The 14,023-nt window shown below is 48.0% G+C and overlaps 1 protein-coding gene and 1 long non-coding RNA gene across 6 annotated transcripts in view; one reads left to right on the top strand and one right to left on the bottom strand.

The window, feature by feature from the left end:
- The first annotated feature begins 302 nt into the window (after positions 1–302).
- On the top strand, positions 303–9,696 carry LOC140628340 (uncharacterized). The gene is made up of 3 exons (XR_012026622.1): positions 303–749; positions 3,569–3,703; positions 4,970–9,696. It is a non-coding gene; the product is annotated as an uncharacterized lncRNA (long non-coding RNA).
- The window catches only part of LOC140628339 (sodium- and chloride-dependent creatine transporter 1-like), a 24,884-nt gene continuing 14,594 nt past the window's right edge, over positions 3,734–14,023 (bottom strand). For 2 of the 5 annotated variants that reach the window (XR_012026620.1, XM_072817633.1), the window contains 2 exons: positions 13,971–14,019; positions 3,734–5,214 (listed from right to left, as the gene is read on the bottom strand). The gene's annotated coding sequence lies outside the window, so the exon portion shown is untranslated. The other 3 variants (XR_012026619.1, XR_012026621.1, XM_072817634.1) reach the window with 3 other exon arrangements.

The following is a 14,023-nucleotide window of genomic DNA, read 5'->3' as shown; positions in this document are numbered from 1 at the left end:
GACCAGGCTCACAGACACCACCATACCAAGCCTAGAGGACAGGAGAAGGTGTGTGATTGGGTGGATTTGGCTTTGGGGACCTAGTGGGTTGGTGCCAGGGTGGACACCTCCAGGTGGGAGTCAAGGGGGATGGAAATGGCTAGTTCTGGCAAGCCTGTCATCTTACTGAGAGTCCGTGCATCCGATGTAACCTATCGTGCAGGGGACATAGAGGGCACACCAGACCCCGGGCCTCAGGGGTCCACCCAGTTCACCTTTCATCCTCCAGGGACCCCCCGCCTTCCCCTCCAGGAAGGACACAGGCTTGCAGCTGCTCCCGCTGCCTTCTCTCCTGCAGAGGAGCTTTATTGTGATGGCCTCCCCGACCTGTTGGGGCCTCTAAAGTCCCTTCACCCCAAGGGACAGGATACGGGGTGGGCCACTGGGGGCTGGCTAACGGTCCGCGCAGGCACATCCCTTCAGCTACTGTTTGAAAAACTTTCTTTATCCGTTTATTTCTTTAGAGCGCGCATGAGCGGAGGCAGGGGCAGAGGGCGAGGGAGAGAGCGAGAACCCCAAGCCGACTGCGCACGGAGCCCACCACGGGGCTCCATCCCACAAGCCCACGATCGTGGCCCGAGCTGAAATCCAGAGTCGGAAGCCCGGCCCCCTGTGCCCCCCGGGCGCCCCCATTCCTCAGCTGCTTTAACCGGTGCCCTCTCTGCCAACCTCACAGTTTCTCGTCTTTCACCTCTATAAACAGTGCTGCGGTGAGTAGCGGGTGCCTTTGTTTTTGTCCGATACACTTTTATTTTGATATTCGTTTTTAAAGATTCTGTTTATTTATGCGACACAGAATGAGAGAGAAGCAGGCAGAGAAGCAGGCTCCATGCAAGGAGCCCACTGCTGGATACCGTGTCTGACACCTATGCCCAAACTACACCCCCCAGAGCGTTCCCGACGTGGATAAAAGTGCCCCTTCCCCTGAATCCCACCTCAAGTGGAATGTGCTCGACCTTGTACGTCTTTGTAAGACCGAAAACATGAAGGAGCAAAACCGTATCTCAGTGTCGCTCCACTTGCCTTTGACTCTCCTGTGATTAGACAATGACGCGCGTGACATTTGGCCCGTGGCATGTCTTCGGAGGACAGTCCATATCCTCCGCCTGTCTTCTGTCGGGCACGGTCACCTTTCTCACGCTGATCGGCAGGCGTTCTTTTTGTGCTCAGAACAGCCAATCTCTGTCATGACTGGGAAATACTTTTCCTCCTCGTTGCTTCATTTTCACTTTGCTCATCGTCCGTAGGCACAGAAGCATGGGTTAAAAAAATCAGATGCCTTTAAGTGGTCACCTTCTTTCCCTGTGATCTCTGGATTCTGTGCCCTGTGAGAAGCCCCACCCCCCCGTGACACTATAGACCTGTTCCCTCCCAACGCCCTCTGGTACTTTGAGATTTTAATCTGCTGGAACTTTCTTTTGGTGTGAGGGTGACATGGATCCAACTCCAGAGATTAGCCCGGTGTCTCAACATCGTTTATTGAGTGATCCGTGGTTCCCCACTGAGGTGAAGTGTCCTCTAACCTCTAAACCCGTACTTGGTTCTGATCTCGCACCTTTGCGCTTCCAGCTGCTTTAGGCTGGGGGCTGTGGGCTGTCCTGTCTGGAGCAGGGGTCTGAGGGATGTGGAAGGGAAAGTCGGGGTTGAGATGGGGAAGGAGGGACGGAGCCGAGAGGGAGGAGGAGGCCGGTGAGAGGAAGAGCAGGGAGGGAGGAGGAGAGGAAGGAGGACAGAGGAGAGACAGAGAAACTCTCCCAAGCAGAGGAGACTGGTTTCTTGAGGAAGGCTGGAGGAAAGCTCGGGGCGTCAGTGGGGGGGGGGGGGTGCTACAGGGGGCTCTGGGGTCCTCCCAGTCTTCCCGACGGTCTCAGATTTTCTCATGACAGGTGGGGCCCCCGTGCGTTGGTGCTCTTGCACTAAGGTCAGACACGCGGTGACGCTGGAGCTCCAGCTGCCATTGCAGCGTAGTGACTCTCCGAAGCCTGGTCCGAGCTGCGTCTTCTTGACATCCGCACCCGCTGGCTCCAGGCGCTAAGGGGCCTCGCCAGCAAGGCTGGAGAGGGGCCAGAAGGTTCCTTCTGGGTCCAGAGGCAACCGCGTGGAGGCTGGAGTAGTGGTTCCCAGGCTCTAGGTTACCCGAGGCCATCGGAAGTGACGATCTGCCCCGACCCCCCCGCCACGGGCACCTCTAGAGATGGTTTCCTGGCAGGGCGCCTGGGGGACTCGGTCAGGGGAGCAGCCAGCGCTTGCTCTCAGCTCCAGCCTTGATCCCAGGGTCACGAGTTCAGGCCCCGTGTCGGGCTCCACGCTGGGCGGGGGGCCTCCTTCAAAAGGAAAACGTGTGTGTTGTCTATACAGGCACTTTGGCAGGTGCGGCTCCTACCCAGAAATAATACGGATACTGTGTGCGCACGTGTACAAACGGGGGTCTCAGCAGCGCGCCCTAGCCCGAGTCTGTCTTCAGCCGGCACGTGGTCAGGTGGCCCGCTCGGGACGCCCTGCTCCTCTGGCCCCCACCTCCCACCCCCCCGCGTCACTGGGTGGCTCCGGCTTGTGCCACTTCCACCCGCTGAGCAAGAGCGCGGAATCCAGATCCCCTGTCTCCCGAGTCTCTTGCTGTAGGAGCCGCAGCACACGGGGCGCGTGACCAGACGCGCTCCGACAGAACCAGGAGGCCCCTGGAGGCGCGGGAGGGGCTCCCCGAAGAGAAGCCAGGCTCGAGCATCAGAGTGTGGGGGAGGCGGGGTCACCGGGTGACAGTGGTCCCCTGCAAGGAATCTGGGGTCTTGACGCCGGGGGGCCGTGAGGAGGGGCCACGGGCGGGGCTGTTGCAGGGGCCTCCAGGGCCCAGATCTGTAGGGAGCACCTGGCATTGGAGAGTAGCCCTGAGGGAGACCCTGGGGCCCCGCCCTGAGGTGAACAGTGAGCCACCCGAGGAATGGCGGGTCAGAAGCCTACGCCCTCGGACAGAGCCAAGCCCCTGGGGGCTGAGGGGTGCAGGCCTGGTAGGACAGTGGGCAGCACTGGTAGTCCCGGCACACAGGGTGCAGGGCGTGTGCTCAGGCAAGCAGGCACCTCTGCCGTTGAGATGGCCCCAGGCTGCCCGACCAAGGCTCAGCAGCATCGGGACGCGGACTCAGGTTTCTGTCCTCGCAGTGACCATCTTTATGTTTCCACATGCAGGATGATCCTTTCACCATATGTTCAGGCGGAATTTGCACATTATTCAGGATTTTTGCCTCATTATTTTGCATATGTACTGTTGTTTCTGAGTTTGGGATTCGGTATGCTGTCTTGAGGTTGCTGGGATTTGAAAATGAACTTGTCAGATGTTGTTCCACCATTCTGACCTTGTAATATTGGGACGAGATGTTAGCAGAATCAGAAGACTTGATTCTGAAAAATTCATTCTGAAGAATTGATATGACTTGTAAAAGCATCTGTACCTGGGGTTTATTTATATGGGAGATCCTTGAAATCTTTTACAATGTCTTTCATGAGTCAATATCTTATTTTTTCTTTTTTTAAGGGATTTTATTTATTCATGAGAGAGAGGGAGAGACACAGGCAAAGGGAGAAGCAGGCTCCATGCAGGAAACCCAAGGCAGGACTTGATCCCAGGACCCCGGGATCATGCCTTGAGCCGAGGGGAGACACTCAACTGGTGAGTCACCCAGGTGCTTTCACGAGCCAATATCTTAAAATCACATTTTATTATGTTTTCCCATTTCACATGCATCCGATTTAAGGGCATAGATTTGCCTGTGTGGTGGAGTCGCGCCACATGGACACATAACTTTGTGGATCCCATGGCGTGAACTCGAGAGAGACAGAGACATGAGGACATAACTTCCCAGATAAGCCCTTTTGTCTGACAAGGCTTCAAGCATGAGCTCCCAATGACACTCGGGCTTCAAATATCACAGAAACTTCTTGAATCACTTGTTAACATCCAGGGAACACAGTTTAGAAAACTGAGCTGTTTTTTGTTAAAAACAAACAAACACACACACACACACAAGTTAAATATCTCAACATCCTAGAGATAACTACTGTTGGTTAATTAACATTTTGGTGAATATTCTTCTAGGCATCTTTCTATGAATACATCCATATGAATATAAACGTCTATGTCTAGGTATATGCGTGCACACACAGGCACACACACATATACCCTTTTATCTTTAGTGGTCACCCCACAGAACCCTACGGAGATGAAGAAAAAGCAAAGTGGGATCCAATTAGTGTCAATTCCACTGCTCTTGCTGCCTCTCCTTATATCCTTGCCCTTACTTAAAAAAAAAAAAATTTATTTGAGGTGCACCTGAGTGGCTCATTGGTGGTGTCTGCCTTCAGCTCAGGTCATGATCCTGGGGTCCTGGGATTGAGCCCTGTATCTGGCTCCCTGCTCTGCTGGGAGCCTGCTTCGCCCTCTCCCACTCCCCCTCCAGTGTGTGCTGTCAAATAAATAAATAGCCTTTAAAAAAGACCTATTTATTTTAGAAAGAGAGACATCATTAGCCAGAGGGGCAGAGGGAGAGAGAGAATATCCAACAGACTCTGAGCTGAGCGTGGAGCCCCACTTGGGGCTCGATCTCAGGACCCTGAGATCATGACCTGAATCAAAACCAAGAATCGGAGACTTGACCAACTGAGCCACCCAGGGCTCCTTTTGTTCTCTCTGTCTTCTTCTCTGCATGGTTCTTTGCTCCTGGCAATGCGAGAAATTACAAAGAGAGCTTCACCAGCCCCCACAAACCCTTGCTGACTGTACAGCCCTCGCTCTCTTTTGCCCTCACTACCCCAGGTTGGGAATCTCTCCAAAAGCGTCACAAACTTTCCTTTCAGCTAATGGTGAAGGTTGCTGTGCATGCCTTCCCAGATTGCCTCTGCTCTTATTGACAGATGTACTTCCGACATATATTTACAGAAACCAGAAGCCATGGCGAGAGGCAACCCCACCATCATCTCCGAATTCCTCTTCATGGGACTGTCAGAAGTGCCAGAGCATCAGGCCTTCCTCCTCAGCCTGTTCTTATCAACGTACCTGGTCACCACGGTGAGGAATCTCCTCATCATGCTGGTCATCAGTTCTTCCAAACACCAACCTCCTCACCCGCCACGAATTCTTCATAGCCAAGCTGTCCTGCATCAACATCTGCTTCAGCTCTGCCACTAGATAAAAAATGCTGGTCAAAGAGCTGGTCAAAGTAATAGTCACTAGCCAAATGACAAGCTTCAATATTTCATTCATAGGAAATATTGAAAATATATGAACCAAGCATTTAACTCAAGAAAGTAGGAAAACAGCAGCGTCAACACATGCAAAACAAAGAAGGGGGAAAAACTAACAACAATAAAAGCAGTAAGCATTCTGAACCCATGTAGAATGGGCCAGTGGAACCAAGTGCTGGTTCTTTGAAAAGACCCACAGTACAGAAGAAGTGACCGGGTGGAAATTTGGCAGGTGGATCATAAAAGGCTCTCCAGCTTCACTTGCTTTCTCCTAGCTAACTCTCACCAGGGAAGCTCCTCAGGAGATGAGATCCAGGTGGTAGGAAACTGAAGCCGCCAGCCAACAACCATGTGAGTGGCTTCTGTGAGCCGCTTCGGAAGCAGATTTGCTAGACCAGCCCAGCCCTCAGGTGACTGTAGCACTGACCAACAACTTCACTGTGACCTCACGAAAGACCCTGTGCTAAAACTACCCCGGCTACGCCACTCCTGGAACCCTGACTCTCAGAAACAACAGATGTCTGTTCCTTTAAGCTACTAAAGTTTGGAGTAATTTGCTATGCAGCGACAGACAACAATACACGTAAAGAAGACTATTCCTGTTAGCCAAAGGGATAATATCCTACGTTAGATTCAACAAATACTGCTACACACTCCTCCACAGATGTAGTGCCTTTGCATGCCCACAATGTGTGAAAGTGCCTCTATCTCCACAGTCTTGCCACCGCAGTAAACTGTCAAGACTTTTGATTTTTGGCAATCCAGTAGGTGAGAACTGGTATCTCCATGTATTTTAGATTTATATTTCTTTTTCTAAAAGATTTTATTTATTTACTCATGAGAGACACAGAGAGACAGCAAGAGAGGCAGAGACACAGGCAGAGGGAGAAGCAGGCTCCATGCAGGGAGCCCGATGTGGTACTCGATCCCGGGACCCCAGGTATACATCCCCAGGCCGAAGGCAGACGCTAAACGGCTGAGCCACTCAGGGATCCCAGCTTTATATTTCTGTTATGATTCAGCCTGAACACTTTTTTATGTTTTTTTAATAGATTTTATTTATTTATTCATGAGACACACACACACACACAGAGGCAGAGACACAGGCAGAGGGAGAAGCAGGCTCCATGCAGGAAGCCCGACATGGGACTCAACCCCGGGCCTCCAGGATCACACCCCAGGCTGAAGGCGGCGCTAAACCGCTGAGCCACCCGGGCTGCCCACTGTTTTATATGTTTAAGGACCATTTGCATTTCCTTTTCTGTGAACCATCTGCTAATATCCCTTTGCCCATTTTTCTTTTATTTCCTATCAATATTTAGCAGATTTTTTTTATATGTTAGGGATGTTAGCTCTTTGGAAGTGACATACATTGCAAAAGTGTTTTTCCTGTTTGTTATTTCTCTCTCTTTCTCTCTCTCTCTCTCTCTCTTTTTTTTTTTTTTTTTTTTTGCTTCTGGAGTGATATTTTGACATGCAGACTATTAGTATCATGAAATTGGTCCTAACTTTCTCCAGGATATTCTATTTCTTAACAGAAGACTTTATTTATTTGAGAGATATATAGAGAGAGAACACAATCAGAGGGGAGGAGCAGACGGAGAAGGAGAAGCCTACTCCCTGCTGAGCAGGGAGCCTGATTTGGGGCTCAATCCGGGACCCTGAGGTCATGACCTGAGGCCTAAGACAGATGATTAATTGAGCCGCTGAAGTGCCACTGGGATATTGTGTTTAGAATTCTTTCTTTCTTTCTTTCTTTCTTTCTTTCTTTCTTTCTTTCTTTCTTTCTTTCTTTCTTTCTTTCTTTCTCTTTCTTTCTTTCTTTCTTTCTTTCTTTCTTTCTTTCTTTCTTTCTTTTCTTTCTTAGAGAGAGAGAGAGAGAGAGAGGCAGAGACACAGGCAGAGGGAGAAGCAGGCTCCATGCAGGGAGCCCGACATGGGACTCCATCCCAGGTCTCCAGGATCACACCCTGGGCCGATGGCCGAGCTAAGCCATGGAGCCACCCGGGCTGCCCGGGATATTCTTTTGAAATGTACATAATTCTAACGTTTATCTGGAACAACATGAAAAAGTAACCAGGAACCTGCTGAAAAAGGACCCTAATGACCAGAGAATAGCTAGTAGACCCATCAAAATGCCTACCAATGCTAAATGTAGTGAGAACATGCTGTTGTGTTGTATGTTTACACTAACACAGAGAATATTCCAGGATGATTTAGACCTGGATAGATACAGGATGTTTTCCAAGATCTTGAGGAAAAATAATTATCATGGGCAGAGGAGCTAAGAGCCCAGTGATGCCGAGAGGACCGCCAGAAGCTTCACACAGATGTTTCAGTCATTTTCTCCAAATGCCCTGAAAATGACAAGATGTGGCTGAGGAAGACACAGACACTCTCCCCTAAGTGGAAAACAAAACAGCCCAAGGATCCTAATCATCTCAAGAGTCTTTCGGGCATTCCCTTCTTTTACTATAAGCATTCTACTCTAGTCAAGGGGAACATCTTTCTCTTTCCATGGAAGAAGCTACAAAGAAACTGGGAGAAATGAATAGATGATGAGGTTGTTCGTATTGGAAAAAATCTAGGGTGGATATTTGTTGCATAAGCAGCTAAGAGAAACCAGATGTAAAAAGAGAAAGAAAGAAAATGGACTTCCAGGTTCTAGTTCAGCATATAAGAGATTGGAAGTTGTCACTCTGTCCCAACAATCAGCCAAAAGCCGAACAAACAAAATCAAAAACCCTTGCTAGAAGTGTCAGAGAACCGGGGTTACGGGGCAAATCGCTGCACCCCAAATGGAAGAGACAGATAAAGAGAATCACAACTGGAGCGCCTGGGTGGCTCAGTTGGTGAAGTCTCTGCCTTCGGCTTGGGTCACGATCCCAGTGTCCCGGGATCAAGCCCTGCATTGGGCTCCCTGCTTGGTGGGGAGCCTGCCTCTTCCTCCACCCTGCCACACCACTCATGCTCTCTTTTACTATCTCTCTCTCTCTCTCTCCCAAGAAGTACAATCTTTTAGAGAGAGAGAGAGCATCACAACTGACCCACAAGCAGACACCTCTATGAGAACCAGTGACAGGGTGGGAAACCTTGAATTGTAGTTGACCGATTGCTGGAGGCTCAGTGGGGACAGGTCTGAGGGCGACCCAGGCATAGGGCGGCCCCTCATTATTGTGAGCTTCACCTTAAGGAACTCTACCAAGTCCTTACAGTGCATACTGAAGAAACAGCCTCTCGTGCTTCTAGCAGGGGAATGGAAAAGGTACCCATCGTGACATATACCAGACCATTCTCATCCTAAAGTCTGCTCGCCAGAGAAACTATCTGGCCACAGCCTGACCTGCTGGGGTTTTATCAGAGCCTAACTGCCTGGGGAAGGGAAATACACAACTCCAGCCCTCTGCAGCCAATCCTGACCCACCTAAAAGCGGGAGGACTGAGATGCAGGCATGAAGTCTGCAGCCCCAGGTCACAGGCTCACCAGAGACGGGCCTCATCATATTATTACAGAATGCTTCCCTGACCCCGCTCGCATCACTAAAGGCCTATTTACAACAGTTCCGTTTACCCAGTAAAGCACGTCCAACTACCAAGAAAAACTTAGAAGGTGTGCTAAAGGGCATAAAACAGTTTGAAGAGGCACAGCAAGTATCAGAATCAGATTCAGACAGAAGAGAAATGGTGGGATTGTCAGACTAACAAAATGACCATGATTAATATGCTCAAGGCTCTAGCGGAAAAGTGTACAATGTGCAGGAACAAATGGGTAAAGTGAGCAAAGAGATGGAAAATCTAAGCAAGAGTAAAAGAAAATGCTAGAGATAGAAACCACTGTAATAGAAATGAAGAACGTATTTGATGGGCTCAGTAGTAGGCTGGACATTGCTGAGGAAAGAATCTCCTTAGTTTATTTATTTTTAAAAGATTTTATTTATTTACTCATGAGAGACACACACAGAGAGAGGCAGAGACACAGGCAGAGGGAGGAGCAGGCTCCACGCAGGGAGCCCGACTTGGGACTCGATCCCGGGACCCCAGGATCACGCCCTGGACCGACGGCAGCGCTAAACCGCTGAGCCACCCTGGCTGCCCGAATCCCTTGAGTTGAAATATATGCAGTGAAAACCTTCAAAACTGAACAAGGAAAGAGACAAGAACGTATAAAACATAGAACCCGATATCCACGGACTGTGGGACAGTCACAAAAAGTGTAACATATTTCTAATGGGAGTGCCAGAGGAGTCAAGAGAGAAGGAACCAAAGAAATATCTGAAGCAATAATAACTGATAATTTTCCAAAATTCATGTGAGATGCCAAACCACAGATTCAGGAAGCTCAGAAAATATCAAGTAGGATAATCCCCCAAAACATTGTATCTAGGCATAACATATTTAAACTGCAGAGAAAGATAAAGAAAACGTCAATAAAGAAGCCAGAGAACAATACAACTTCTCTATAGAGGAGTAAAAAATAAGAATTACATCCAACTTCTCCTCAAAACCAGAGAAATAAAGAGAAAGTAGACTGAAATATTTAAAGTATTCAGGGGCAAAACCCCCCACCAATCTAGAATTCTATATCCTACAAAAGTGTCCTTCAAAACTGAAAGGAAATACTTTCTCGGACAAAGAAAAGTTGAGTGAACCAGTAAACGTACCCTTGCAAGAGATGTTAAAAGTTCTTCAGAGAGAAGGAAAATGGTCAGAAACTCAGATCAACATACAGAAAGGAAGAGCATTGAGAGAAGGATAAGTGAAGGGACAATAAAAACTTTTCTTTTTTTAAAAAGATATTTCAAAGCTCTTTTTTTAAAGATTTTATTTATTCACGAGAGACACACAGAGAGAGGCAGAGACACAGGCAGAGGGAAAGCAGGCTCCCCTCGGGGGGCCCGATGCGGGACTCGATCCTAGGACCCCGGGATCACCACCCTAGCCAAAGGCAGACGCTCAGCCGCTGAACCACCCAGGTGTCCCCGAAAAACTTTTCCTTATTTTTAATTACCCTAACAGATGTGTGTTCAGAATCTTACCGGCAATAGTACATTTGACGATTCTAGCTTATGTATATGTGACATGCATAACACCACGGAGGCAAGAGATGGGAGGCAGGAATTAGAATTACTTTCTTCTAAAGTACTTACACTACCAGCGAAGGGATACTGTGTTATTTGAAAGCGGACTTGCAGGGAGGCCTGGGTGTCTCAGTGCTTGAGCATCGACCTGCCTTTGGCTCAGATCATGACCCCGGAGTCCTGGAAGCGAGTCCCGCGTGAGGCTCCCTGCAGGGAGCCTGCTTCTCCTTCTGCCTGTGTGCTGCCTCTGGGTCTCTGATGAATAAACAAAATCTTAAAAAAAAAGAAAGAAAGAAAGCAAGCAAGCAGACTTGGAATAGTTGCAAGTGTATATGGAAAACTCTAGGGAAACAAAACTAAAGATTAATAACAACATTATTACTATGCTAAGAAAGGAAAGTAGAATCATGTAAAAAGATAAAACCACAAAAGAGAGAAAAGGACTGGAAGACAAAATTATGAACAGAGAGTAAAGGTAACCAGTAGAAAGCAGTAACAAACATGGTTAAGTATTATTGCAACTACACGAATAATCCCTTCAAACATCAATAGTCTAACTACACCAGTGAAAAGACAGAGATCGTCAGAATGGCTAAAAACCTGAAATCCAACTGTGTTGTCGACAAGAAACTAATTCTAAATATAAAGACGTGTAGACAAACGCTAACGGGGTGGAGAAAGTTATAGCAGGCTAACGCTCATCGAAAGGTAGCTGGAGTGGCTACATTAATTTCGTATCAGGGAAATTATAAGGAATAAAGAGAAGTATCACATAATGATAAAGGGGTCATTTCACAAAAAAAGCCGTCATGACGTTTAATGTGTACGTACCTACCCACAGAGTGTCAAAATACATGCGGCCAGAGCTGATAGAATTGCAAGGAGAAACAGATGGCTTCGCTATTACAGGTGGTGCTATTGCTGGGTGTGTGTGTCCCCCTAAACCTTGTATGGTGAAATATAATCCCCAACGTGATAATATTTGGAAGTGGGGCTTTGGGGAGGTGATTAAATCACGAGGGGAGAGCCCTCAAGAATGGCATTAGTGCCCTTACAAAGGAGGCCCCAGAGAGCTCCTTTGTCCTCTTTCACCATGGGAGACACAGCAAAAAGACAGCCAGCTATGAACCAGGAGGTGGGAGTTCACCAGACCCCACATTTTCAGCGGCTGGACTGTAAACTTGGCCAGCGTCTAGAACTGTGGGAAATAAATGCTTGTTGTTTGTAAGCTACCCTGTCTCCGGTGTGTTTGTTATACCAGCTGAAATGGACTAGGGTACTTGGGGACTTCATCACCCACCTATCAGAAATGGGCAGATCCAGGAGGCAGAAAACTAGTGAGGACATAGTTAAATCCAACAGCAACGTCAATCAACTCTAAATGACATGCAGAAGCTACTTTGTACAGCAACAGCAGAGCACACAGTCTTTTCAAGCTCGCATGGAACATTCATCAGGATTAGTCACCTTAGGGCCGCCCGGGCGGGTCAGCGGTTGAGCATCTGCCTGTGGCTCAGGGCGTGATCCCAGGGTGGTGGGATCGAGTCCCTCATCGGGCTGCTTGCATGAAGCCTGCTTCTCCCTCCGCCTCTGCTTCCTCTCTCTCTGTGTGTCTCTCATGGATATATTTAAAAAAAAAAAAAAAAAGACCCACGGTATAGATATAAAAAAAAAGGAAAACACAAATAGACAACATTATGAATGATAATACCTTTTTAGCAATAATCGCACCTTGAATAAACCTCATTGGCTACGATCTGCCACTGCACAAAGCTTATCGATAAGAATACCTAACAACAGACTTAAATAAATGGAGGAGGGGCGCCTGGATGGCTTAGTCATTTGGGTGTCCAACTCTTGGTTTCGGCCGGGGTCCTGATCTCGGGGTCATGGGATCGACCCCTGCACTGGGCCCCGTGCTTCTGAGAGTCTGCTCGAGATGCTCTCTCCCTCCTCTTCCGCACTTCTCGCTGTTCACATGCGCTCTCTCTACATAAAAATAATACTTTAGGGGATCCCTGGGTGGCGCAGCGGTTTGGCGCCTGCCTTTGGCCCAGGGCGCGATCCTGGAGACCCGGGATCGAATCCCACATCGGGCTCCCGGTGCATGGAGCCTGCTTCTCCCTCTGCCTGTGTCTCTGCCTCTCTCTCTCTCACTGTGTGCCTATCATAAATAAATAAAAAAAAAAATTAAAAAAAAAAAGTTAAAAAAAAAGATATGACATTTAAAAAAAAATAATAATACTTTATATATATAATATATATATGGAGGAAAATGTTAAAATCCACAAAAATGCTCCGTATGGTTTTATGACACTGTCATAAAATTAAAAGGCGATGGACAGTTTTCCCAAAAAGAGTGAAACAGAGGTTTCACTCGAGGAGAGAAAACCAAATTGACTCCTCGAAAAGAAAGATGAAATAGAATCAAAGATCCGCTTTGCCAGAAGGCGGTAGGTGCAGCTCATTCCATCAACCCTTTAAGCAAACAATTGTTCCTCTGCTATTTAAACAGTTGCAGATGATAAAAAAAAGCTTCTCAACGCGACCTAGAAGGTCAGCACTACCACCGCCATACCAAAGCCTGAGTGCAAGGTGGTACACAAAGAGAAAAATTTTAATTTTACTTTGTTAGGATTCTTATTTCTTTATTCATGAGAGACAGAGAGAGAGAGAGAGAGAGAGGAGAGAGAGAGAGAGGCAGAGACACAGGCAGAGGGAGAAGCAGGCTCCCTGCAGGGAGCCCGATGCGGGATTCGATTCCGGGTCTCCAGGATCACTCCCTGGGCTGAAGGCGGCGCCAAACCGCTGAGCCACTCAGGGATCCCCGAGAAAAAATTTTAAAGTGATCAGGACACCCCTTTTAAAATAATCTGGGCAACTTTGTACATGTTGAAGCACTAGAGGCATCCTAGTAAGATCAGGAATAAGACAGGGGTCCTCGCTACCACAAGGGTCATTTAACAGTGTGTCAAAATGCTAGCCAAGAGGAAAGCAGCACAGAGAGGTAGCAGTTATCAGTATAGGAAAGGAAGGGTCAAAAAGTATCATTATTTGTAAATGTGACTGTCTTTCTAGAAAATTCTGACGAATCAACTGAATCCTGGTACTAAGAGGAACATACCCAAAATTCATCAAAATAAGTGATACAAGGGTGCCTGGGGGGCTCAGTCGGTGAAGCTTCTGCCTTCGGCTTGACTTGTGGTCCTGGAGTCTGGGGATCAGGCCCATGTTGGACTACCTGCTCAGCAGGTGTGTATGTGTGTGTGTGACTGCCTCTCCCTCTGCCTCTCCTGCCGCTCGTGCTGTCTCTCAAATAAATAAATAAAATCTTTAAAAAAAAGAAATACTATGGGGCACCTCGGTGGTCAGGGGAGGAGCGTCTGCCTTCGGCTGAGGTCGTGATCCCAGGGTCCTGAGATCAAGTCCCACATCGGGCTCCCCACACGGAGCCTGCTTCTCCCTCTGCCTGTGTCTCTGCCTCTCTCTGTGTCTCTCATAGGTAAATACATAAAATCTTTTTTTACAAAAGTAAAATGATTTAAACAGAGAGGCTTTGAGGGACAAATCGACATACAGATTACAATTCAGGAAACAATAGAAGGTTCACAAACATACCTCGTCCAGAAGACCAAATCAGCAGGCAGGTGTCATCTAACACGTGATGCTGG

This window comes from Canis lupus, chromosome X, assembly GCF_048164855.1.
Source record: "Canis lupus baileyi chromosome X, mCanLup2.hap1, whole genome shotgun sequence".
Classification (NCBI taxonomy): domain Eukaryota; kingdom Metazoa; phylum Chordata; class Mammalia; order Carnivora; family Canidae; genus Canis; species Canis lupus.
The sequence above is the reverse complement of the archived record's forward strand: the minus strand, read 5'-3'. Positions and strand labels throughout refer to the sequence as shown.